We start from the raw sequence: 9,252 nt of genomic DNA on the forward strand, positions 1-9,252 counted from the left end.
ACGCTCGTCCCGAGCAGGTAAAACGATAACAAAGATAATTTCTGGAGTGACATGCCATCATAATCTTGATCATACTATTTGTAAAGCATATGTAGAGAATGCAGCGATCAAAACAATGTGTATGACATGAGTAAACAAGTGAATCATAAATCAAAGACTTTTCATGAATAGCACTTCAAGACAAGCATCAATAAGTCTTGCATAAGAGTTAACTCATAAAGCAATAATTCAAAGTAAAGGTATTGAAGCAACACAAAAGAAGATTAAGTTTCAGCGGTTGCTTTCAACTTGTAACATGTATATCTCATGGATATTGTCAACATAGAGTAATATAATAAGTGCAATAAGCAAGTATGTAGGAATCAATGCACGAGTTCACACAAGTGTTTGCTTCTTGAGGTGGAGAGAAATAGGTGAACTGACTCAACATTGAAAGTAAAAGAATGGTCCTCATGGAGGAAAAGCATCGATTGCTATATTTGTGCTAGAGCTATGATTTTGAAAACATGAAACAATTTTGTCAACGGTAGTAATAAAGCATATGCATCATGTAAATTATATCTTATAAGTTGCAAGCCTCATGCATAGTGTACCAATAGTGCCCGCACCTTGTCCTAATTAGCTTGGGTTAACACTGATCATCATTGCATAACATATGTTTCAACCAAGTGTCACAAAGGGGTACCTCTATGCCGCCTCGTACAAGGGTCTAAGGAGAAAGTTCGCATTGGATTTCTCGCTTTTGATCATTCTTCAACTTAGACACCCATACCGGGACAACATAGACAACAGATAATGGACTCCTCTTTTAATGCTTAAGCATTCAACAACAGTTAATATTCTCATAAGAGATTGAGGTTTTATGTCCAAACTGAAACTTCCACCATGATTCATGGCTTTAGTTAGCGGCCCAATGTTCTTCTCTAACAATATGCATACTCAAACCATTTGATGTGAAAACCGCCCTTACTTCAGACAAGACAAACATGCATAGCAACTCACATGATATTCAACAATGAGTTGATGGCGTTCCCCGATGAACATGGTTATCGCACAACAAGCAACTTAATAAGAGATAAAGTGCATAATTTCATATTCAATACCACAATAGTTTTTAAGCTATTTGTCCCATGAGCTATATATTGCAAAGGTGAATGATGGAATTTTAAAGGTAGCACTCAAGCAATTTACTTTGGAATGGCGGGAAAATACCATGTAGTATAGGTAGGTATGGTGGACACAAATGGCATAGTGGTTGGCTCAAGTATTTTGGATGCATGAGAAGTATTCCCTCTCGATACAAGGTTTAGGCTAGCAAGGCTTATTTGAAACAAACACAAGGATGAACCGGTGCAGCAAAACTCACATAAAAGACATATTGTAAACATTATAAGACTCTACACCGTCTTCCTTGTTGTTCAAACTCAAAACTAGAAATTATCTAGACCTTAGAGAAACCAAATATGCAAACCAAATTTTAGCATGCTCTATGTATTTCTTCATTAATGGGTGCAAAGCATATGATGCAAGAGCTTAAACATGAGCACAACAATTGCCAAGTATCACATTACCCAAGACATTTATAGCAATTACTACATGTATCATTTTCCAATTCCAACCATATAACAATTTAACGAAGGAGAAACTTCGCCATGAATACTATGAGTAGAAACCAAGGACATATTTGTCCATATGCTACAGCGGAGCGTGTATCTCTCCCATAAAGTGAATGCTAGGATCCATTTTATTCAAACAAAACAAAAACAAAAACAAACCGACGCTCCAAGAAAAAGCACATAAGATGTGGCCGAATAAAAATGTAGTTTCGGGGGAGGAACCCGATAATTTGTCGATGAAGAAGGGGATGCCTTGGGCATCCCCAAGCTTAGACGCTTGAGTCTTCTTGATATATGCAGGGGTGAACCACCGGGTGCATCCCCAAGCTTAGAGCTTTCACTCTCCTTGATCATGTTGCATCATACTCCTCTCTTGATCCTTGAAAACTTCCTCCACACCAAACTCGAAACAACTCATTAGAGGGTTAGTGCACAATATAAATTGACATATTCAGAGGTGACACAATCATTTTTAACACTTCTGGACATTGCATAATGCTACTGGACATTAGTGGATCAAAGAAATTCATCCAACATAGCGAAAGAGGCAATGCGAAATAAAAGGCAGAATCTGTCAAAACAGAACAGTTCGTATTGACGAATTTTAAAATGGCACCAGACTTGCTCAAACGAAAATGCTCAAATTGAATGAAAGTTGCGTACATATCTGAGGATCATGCTCGTAAATTGGCGTAATTTTATGAGCTACCTACGAGAGAGATAGACCCAGATTCGTGACAGACAAAGAAATGCTGGAACTCGCGCAGTAATCCAAATCTAGTACTTACTTTTCTATCAACGGCTTAACTTGGCACAACAAAACTCAAAACTAAGATAAGGAGAGGTTGCTACAGTAGTAAACAACTTCCAAAACACAAAATAAAAACAAAGTACTGTAGGTAAAAACATGGGTTGTCTCCCATAAGCGCTTTTCTTTAACGCCTTTCAGCTAGGCGCAGAAAGTGTGTATCAAGTAACATCGAGAGATGAAGCATCAACATCATAATTTGGGGTGTTGGGAGTTTTATCAATTTTAGGCCTATAGTAATTCTTTGGTTTAGGCACCTTAGAGACATACATGAATTTTTGCTCCTTACCCACATAAGCTTTCTCATTAAATTTAAAAGAAGAAAAAGTTGAACCCAATTTTCCCATAGCTTCTTCAAGTTTACCAATCCTATGGGTTTGATTATCATGGATAGCGCAAGTTTCTAGAGTAGCAATTCTTTTATTAATTCCCTCTAGGATTTTATCAAGTTTATCGAGTATTATCAAGTAATGTTTCCAATTTAGTTTCAACACTACAATTTTTCTCTATGGTTTCCAGTTTTTTCATAACATCCTCAAGGGAGGCTTCAATTTTAGTTTCATTAACAGGTGGTGTTCCAAATAAACTCTCAATAATGCAACTAGCTTCTAAAGCGGAAACGCCTAGGAAGTTACCTCCCGCGAGACAATCAAGAACATATCTATTCCAGCTAGAGATACCAACATAAAAATTCCTGAGTAGGATAGTGGTGGAGTGTTTCTTAGTGCACCTATTATGGGCATCACTAATTCTATACCAAGCATCTTTTAAACATTCTCCCCCTTGTTGCTTAAATGAACGAACTTCAACTTCAGGATTACTCATTTTAACAATAGTAAATAAAACGAACTAGATAAAGTAAATGCAAGTAAACTAATTTTTTTGTGTTTTCGATATAGCAAACAAGATAGCAAATAAAGTAAAACTAGCAACTAATTTTTTTGTATTTTGATTTAGTGCAGCAAACAAAGTAGTAAATAAAATAAAGCAAGACAAAAACAAAGTAAAGAGATTGAGAAGTGGAGACTCCCCTTGCAGCGTGTCTTGATCTCCCGGCAACGGCGCCGAGAAAATATGCTTGATGGCGTGTATTTCACACGTTCGTTGGGCAACCCCAAGAGGAAGGTATGATGAGCACAGCGGCAAGTTTTCCCTCGAGAAAGAAACCAAGGTTTATCGAACCGGGAGGAGCCAATAAGCACGTTGAAGGTTGATGGCGGCGGGATGTAGTGCGGCGCAACACCGGAGATTCCGGCGCCAACGTGGAACCCGCACAACACAACCAAAGTACTTTGCCCCAACGAAACGATGAGGTTGTCAATCTCACCGGCTTGCTGTAACAAAGGATTAACCGTATTGTGTGGAAGATGATTGTTTGCAGAGAAAACAGTAAAAACAAGTATTGCGAGTAGATTGTATTTCAAGTAAAGAGAATTGGATCGGGGTCCACAGTTCACTAGAGGTGTCTCTCCCATAAGACGAACGAGCATGTTGGGTGAACAAATTACGAGTTGGGCAATTGACAAATAAAGAGAGCATGACAATGCACATACATATCATGATGAGTATAGTGAGATTTAATTGGGCATTACGACAAAGTACATAGACCGCCATCCAACTGCATCTATGCCTAAAAAGTCCACCTTCGAGGTTATCATCCGAACCCCTCCGGTATTAAGTTGCAAAGCAACAGACAATTGCATTAAGTATGGTGCGTAATGTAATCAACAACTACATCCTTAGACATAGCATCAATGTTTTATCCCTAGTGGCAACAAGCACAACACAACCTTAGAACTTTACGTCACTCGTCCCAGGTGTCAATGCGAGGCATGAACCCACTATCGAGCATAAGTACTCCCTCTTGGAGTTAAAAGCATCTACTTGGCCGAGCATCTACTAATAACGGAGAGCATGCAAGATCATAAACAACACTTAAGCATAACTTTGATAATCAACATAACAAGTATTCTCTATTCATCGGATCCCAACAAATGCAACATATAGAATTACATATAGATGATCTTGATCATGATAGGCAGCTCACAAGATCCGACAATGATAGCACAATGGGGAGAAGACAACCATCTAGCTACTGCTATGGACCCATAGTCCAGGGGTAGACTACTCACTCATCACTCCGGAGGCGACCATGGCGGTGTAGAGTCCTCCGGGAGATGATTCCCCTCTCCGGCGAGGGTGCCGGAGGTGATCTCCGAGGATCCCCCGAGATGGGATCGGCGGTGACGGCGTCTGCGGAAGGTTTTCCGTATCGTGGCTCTCGGTGCGGGGGTTTCGTCACGAGAGGCTTTAAGTAGGCGGAAGGGTAGGTCAAGAGGCGGCACGAGGGCCCCACACCACGGGGCCGCGCGGCCAAGGGGGCCGCGCCGCCCTAGGGTGTGGCCCCCTCGTAGCCCCTCTTCGTCTCGTCTTCGGTCTTCCGGAAGCTTCGTGAGAAAATAGGCCTCCGGGCTTTTATTTCGTCCAATTCCGAGAATATTTCTTTACTAGGATTTACGAAACCAAAAACAGCGAGAAAACAACAAGCGGCACTTCGGCATCTTGTTAATAGGTTAGTTCCAGAAAATGCACGAATATGACATAAAGTGTGCATAAAACATGTAGATAACATCAATAATGTGGCATGGAACACAAGAAATTATCGATACGTTGGAGACGTATCAGTGTCCTCACACGAACTCCGACTAGGGACAACTTTAGAAGACCATACAAGTAAAGAGTTTCACAAATAATTCACGTAATTTCCAATCGATACAAGTTGACTGATATGAATATTCAAGGAACATTATAATAAATCATGGATACATCAAAATACAATCGTCTCTATGATTGCCTTTACACCCTCCACCGGTGATAGACGCATCACGCCATCACCAGAGTGAGAATAGGGCGGGGAGAAACTTATTCTTACTTCCAAACATAGCGGACACCTCACCATTTCGAAGAAGACACTTAAAAAACATAAATAGAGATTTGGAACGCTATCACCGGCGAGGTGCAACACTTTCCGTACAAACAATACTGATATTAGCTGATGATGGAATAAAAGATACATCAACATTTAGTTTAGTCCAATTCAGACCGCATAATTGTAGGATTTACCATGCATTATCTCATTAGTTTTTTAGTTAACAATGTACAACGCATGTAAAGGACTATATCCAACTTTTCATGATCCTCATTGCCAAAGAGATTCTCCCACATAACACATTGTAGATATTGTGATTTTGCGAAGAGTAGAAGCCATTCAATTTCTCACATGTCATAAACTCATAGCCTGAGTATTGGCCACGAATAGGCGGTCACGTGGAGCATCGATTTCAACAAATTTAACCCTTTTTCAAAAATTTGACACAATTTAACCTTATTTTGAAAAATATTTAAAATATGACCCTTTTAGTAGTGCATCTCTCCGGGGCGCTACTGTAATATCCCAGGTAATGGGGTTACAAAAATAGAGGAAACAGATATGTGCATTGCATTCATGCATAGAAAATCTGGGGAATTTTCGCGCTTTAAAGTAAAACAGTCACAGAAACTGAAGTTTCACTTGACCTTGGTGGAATTGAAGTAGCTCATCAAGTCCAGTGCTTTAAACCTCAATGTGACTTTGCTAAAACCTTGTTTTAGGTAGAGATAAGTTGATCTAAGGGGTTAGATCAAATGGAATTAAAATCAACACAAGAACTTATTAATCAAGGATCAACTACTTGATCTTATTAAAGATCACAACATGATATTCCTTGCCATAACATATGAACATCCATTTAATTGGAAATCAAGTAACAATAATTGGAGAAACTATTCTTGACTTATCCTTTTCCATGTCTTAAACAAATCCATGTTCCCACCATGAACCTCATGGTATTTCTTGAACTAAACTCTTGAACTTAACACCAACAAAAGCTTATCATTAAACCCTAGAGATGGGAGAGGTATATAACCATTAAAGAGATAATAAGCACACTCTAAATTATTAACACTTAAAAGTTAAGCAACTACCTTGAGGTACAATTGAATTCACTTTAAAACTAATTACCAAATATAGCAAAACCCAAGGACCTAAGTGCATAAAAGCCACATCTTCTGATTCAATCATAACTTATTAAATATGTGGAATATCACAAAACTAAATTCGTTTACATTACGAATTATAGTTCAAACTATTTGAATAAAATAAACTATGAGTATTTTGAAACTCATATGATCATGCCTTGGTGAAATCAAACATCACCATTCAAAATTGGGGTATAATCCTTATCTTTGATATTTTGATCCCAATAATAATATAAATACAATCACATATGATATAGTGACTCAACCACAAGCATAAAATCATTCACAAGATATTTAGTAAAAAAAGCCACTTGTCTATCCAAAAATAAATCACATGAGAGGATAATACCAATGCCACATAGGATGAAAATATCTACATTGCTTGCATCTTAAGCTATGCCACCTCATGCCTAAAGGATTGCTATGGATGAGAGCATGACAACCAAGCACCTTACTCATCAAATTAAAGCAAGAGTCATCCACCCATGTGTCATGTTACTAGAGCATGCCCAAGCCTATAAAAGGAGCCTCACACTTCATCCATTTCATCATCCTGCACATTGATGCAAGAAGACCAACACATTGAGCAACTCCATAAAATAGTAAGGATCAAGATGAAGCAGCTAGGAGGTGGAGGCATGCCACAAGATGCAGGTTTATCAGATTTCCTGAAGAACAAGCTACAGAAGCTAGCAAGGTAGAATTCTTAGGCAAACCACATATTTAGTTAATCACATCATCACTCCTTGAGTAGAACCATAGATTATAATCCAAGACCTTGTGAAGTGAGAGGGGTAATTGGAATAACCATATCTGAATACTTTTAGTGATACTTAAGGAAGCCCATACCATGCATGATCATCACCATTGGGTAATGATCATATACTCTAAGAATTGGGAGTACAAGCTATTGAGAACAAATTGCTCATGATAGTGCCATGACTATACTTTGGAGAAATAGAAGAATAAGCCATAAGTTAAATCCTATATGATAAATAAATATCATTCACTACATGAATGATATAAAAATCATGAGTAAGCAAACCTAAATTATATCTCAAGCCTAACTTGTGAATCACTTGGTGATCATAAGTAGAATCCTATCTACATTTCACTTATTCCTCAATTAAAGAAAACAAGAAAACCTATAGAGTTAAACCCTATACCTTATAAGGTGAGAAACCATTCATCCATATAACCAAAGTTAACTATAAAAAGAATCAATGCCCATATCACAACCTAACTTGTGAATTAATTGATGATCACAAGTAAAACCCTAAACTACATCTCAATCTTAGTTTGTGCATCACTTATGTGATCACAATTAAAACATAGAACATACTTGATAATTAAACCATGTGTGGTGATCAACCATTTACCTTTGTAACAATATAAACCATGATGGAAACAATACCTACTTAGATACTTTCAAATATAATGATAGTATTAACCTTAATAAGGGGGGTTATGATAGAAACTATAAAACCCTAATACATTTGAGCTCACATAAAATCATGTGCAAGTGACCAATTCCACAAATGGAAGTCAAGTCCTAATACAACCTCTGAAATACTTTAAGTTAAAAATATCAACTTCAATATTTCCAAACAGATTTGATTCACCAGATAAATGGATATTAAAATGAGAGCATAAATCATGCTTAATTAAAATTTGCAATAAAGGTTCACATATATTAAATGCTCATTCAAAAACAATTCAGTGTTACAATGATCCTTTATTTAGTCCTAATGAAATTCAAATTATCAAATACCTGTAAAATAGAAAAGCATTCAAATCTGAATTATAAAACAGAATTGAAAAGAGAAATGGAAAATAGAAAATATACAAAACAGAAAATGAAATAAAAGAAAAGAGAAATGGACCTTACCTGGCCGAGCAGCCCACCAGCAGTCCATCAGCACGGCCCAAACCACGGCCTGGCCCAGCCCACTTACCCCTTCGCCTAAAAATATCTGGGAGGAGCTCGTCCTCATCCCCTTCCTCGCGCGTGGAGGCCAGCGCGACGCCGTGACCGCCTTCTCCCTCTCGCTGGCGACCTCCCAGAGCTCGGCGTCGTGACGAGGCGCGCCCTAGCACCATATAAAAGCACAAGGACGAACCCTAGCTTGTTTTCTTCCTCCTCTGCTCGATTTCCCCAAAATGCCGAAACCCTAGCCGCACAGACCTCGAGCATCGCCGCCGTTCAGAGCATCCCCAGACCTCGCCGTGGATACTATCGTGATCACCGTCCTCGACTTGCTCTGTATGCAAGAGGAATCGACGCCAAGCATCCCGTAGCGCCGCCGTCGACCTCGTCTTCTCCGACGTCGGGAGCTGGTGATTCCGGCGAACCAGACATCCCCTTGCCTCGCCGTCACGCGCGTCGTGATCCTGGTGAGTGATGTCTACGGGAGCTTCTATTCTTGTAGACAGTGTTGGGCCTCCAAGAGCAGAGGTTTGTAGAACAGCAGCAAATTTCCCTTAAGTGGATCACCCAAGGTTTATCGAACTCAGGGAGGAAGAGGTCAAAGATATCCCTCTCAAGCAACCCTGCAACCACAAAGCAAGAAGTCTCTTGTGTCCCCAACACACCTAATACACTTGTCGGATGTATAGGTGCACTAGTTCGGCGAAGAGATAGTGAGATGCAAGTAATATGGATGAGTATGAGTGGTAATAGCAATCTGAATAAAATATGGCAGCGAGCAAACATGTAACAAAACAATGAAACAAACGGAGATTCGATGCTTG

This window comes from Lolium rigidum, chromosome 4, assembly GCF_022539505.1.
Source record: "Lolium rigidum isolate FL_2022 chromosome 4, APGP_CSIRO_Lrig_0.1, whole genome shotgun sequence".
Classification (NCBI taxonomy): domain Eukaryota; kingdom Viridiplantae; phylum Streptophyta; class Magnoliopsida; order Poales; family Poaceae; genus Lolium; species Lolium rigidum.